General features: G+C 38.0%; 1 protein-coding gene across 7 annotated transcripts in view; it reads left to right on the top strand.

The window, feature by feature from the left end:
• The window catches only part of LOC144957297 (uncharacterized), a 128,680-nt gene that overhangs the window by 97,870 nt on the left and 28,310 nt on the right, over positions 1 to 2,500 (top strand). The gene's annotated exons all lie outside the window — the stretch shown is intronic.

Genomic DNA, 2,500 nt, shown 5'->3' with positions numbered 1-2,500 from the left:
GATGCGGAAAGTGCGATACAAATCGTAATAAGATGAACCAGGACTTTGACCCATACTCTGGCAGCAGCAGTACCATCAGGATACAGACTCTATCACCGGATTCCAGCATCGGTAAATATTGCATATTAGACTGGTGAATTTGTCTTATTAGATTGTTTGTTCCCCTCTATTTATCACTGCTTTTGGCGAAATAGTAAATCACATGGACAATATCCTCGCTTCATTATAATGAAATTAAGAAAATAAGGAGCAGGCACCGGTGTAAGATAAAGATCTGAACAAGTGTGTATGAAAGGTACCAGACAAAGCAAGAAAGAAAAATAGAAGAATAAAACCATCCCAAAAAATCAGTCTACCTCGACTGGGGATCGAACCTCAGATATTCTGATTCCCGGTCAGACGTGCCACCATTACACCAGTGTACGTAATGGTAGCACGTCTGACCGGGAATCAGAAGTTCTGATGTTCGATCCCCAGTTGAGGCATACTGATTTTTTGGGATGTTTTTTTTTTTCTTCTATTTTTCTTTCTTGCTTTGTCTGGCACCTTTCAGACACACTTGTCCAGACCATTATAATGAAGGAAAGAGGAAATAAATTCCATAGCCACACACTTTGCACTATATAATATACCAGACCCTAAGAATGGTTTATGACTTTTAATTGTACAGAAAAATAGCATTTTATTAAAAACCTTGTTTGCCCTAGCAAAATCGATTGAAAATATGCGCAGAAGCCCTTTCAGTGTAGTTTGGACATATCGAGTAGTCTTTATAGCATTAGACAGACAGTAACACATTTTTTGCTACTCCCTGGGTAATAAACAGAAATGTACTTTTCGCCACAACCATCTGCCTAATCACTGCTTTGTCAACATACGGACATTATGTCTTTAAGCTGGCGATTTTTTGCACAGCTTTGCAGCCACAACGTTAGGGAAAATTTTCTGATTTGAATTGCAACAGCAAAATCTGCACGTTTTGCAAATTTTTGACATATTCTTTTAATTTTTTTTATTTTTGCAAAATTTGCGTTCTCCGCGGTGATGAAGATTTTTATTGGAATTTTGTTGTCCCAACTTTGTGCCTATTTTCAAATCAGCATAATTACTGGAAAAATATGCTATTTTTTGTCCCATAATTTTGAGTTTGAAATTGCGTATTTCGCGGGGATATTTTATTACATGGGTTGCATGTAGTTAGTTGTCAGGTGTGATACAACATAGTTAGAAACCTGCAGAATTTTTGCAACATTTTCGCAAAATTCACGTATGTTCTTCTGCAAAACCCATCATTTTCTTTGCAAAATTTTGAAATATTAATTTTTTTAAAAACCGCGGGTTCAGTTTCAGAAACCACTCCATTCTGCCCGGATCGAAAACTGTTCCGTCTGATTGTGAATCAATAAATAATAAACAAAAACGTATAAAACATCTTCAAAATTGAAAACTGCCAAACACGGAACGTTTCTGGCTCAAAAACTATTCTTCATCCAACTAAAAAGATTTAAAAGAAAATATCCCTTTTGCGCCACGGTATCATAAGATCTCGTCGCCCAGGCATTCCACGAGGGAATATAGATAATTCATCAAACACGATGTCTGATGTCATCAGGAATCACCCATGTTGTCCAGGTGAGCAAATTGGGGGTTAGTAGTCTTGCTCAAGGAAAAAAACGAAAGCGCCTGAAGCGGGGCTCGAACCCGGGTCAAAAAGATAAAACATAGACTAAATACATTCCAAGATATTTCTTCTACAGAGAGCACGCACTTTCTGTCATTGATCTGGCTTTCTAGTCATGTATTTATCTTTTTATTGTTTTCGTTTGTTGTTGGCTGAAGAATGGTTTTAATCCCGAAACGTTCCGTGTTTCGTCTTTTGTTATTTTTGAAGCTGTTTTATTCATTTTGTTTATTATTTTTTTTACAGTCCACAGCTTCTGGCAGCTTATTGTCGTTTTGAATTGGATTCAATAGTCTGATGTCACGTCGCCCAGCAACGGCGGCTGTCGTGGTTCTAAACAAAGAAAATCTGTACTTTTTATTCTTCATGCTGGCTGAACTTTTCATATGTCTTGTGATCAGAATGTGTAAAAGTCAAAACATGATCAGATTTATAATGTTTTTCCCCCTCTGGATAGCTTTTATGCTCGTTGGAGAAATATTTCATAAAGGCGTCCGCCATTGTTCCGATAGTTTAAAGCCAGTTACTACATTACCATGCGTCATTACGAGGGAAGTGACGTTGCGACTGTTGAAGCGTATTGTGAATCAAGTGAATCAAACTGTTAAGTTATCGGTCACCTCTTCGTGTGTGTGATGGATTTTTGAAATTGAGGCCATCGTTTGGTATTCTAAATTTGCGTGTGGGAGATGAAGTGTGCGGCTATGTGGTCTATTGGTATGACACTTGCTTTCGGATCGGAAGGTCCTGGGTTCGAGCCTCGCTCGGTGCATAGTTGAATACTTGAAAAAGACTCTTTACTCACATTCTCTCAACGTA

This window comes from Berghia stephanieae, chromosome 11 (assembly GCF_034508935.2).
Source record: "Berghia stephanieae isolate SIO BIC M18660-M18661 chromosome 11, UCSD_Bste_1.3, whole genome shotgun sequence".
Taxonomy (NCBI): Eukaryota; Metazoa; Mollusca; class Gastropoda; order Nudibranchia; family Aeolidiidae; genus Berghia; species Berghia stephanieae.
The sequence above is the reverse complement of the archived record's forward strand: the minus strand, read 5'-3'. Positions and strand labels throughout refer to the sequence as shown.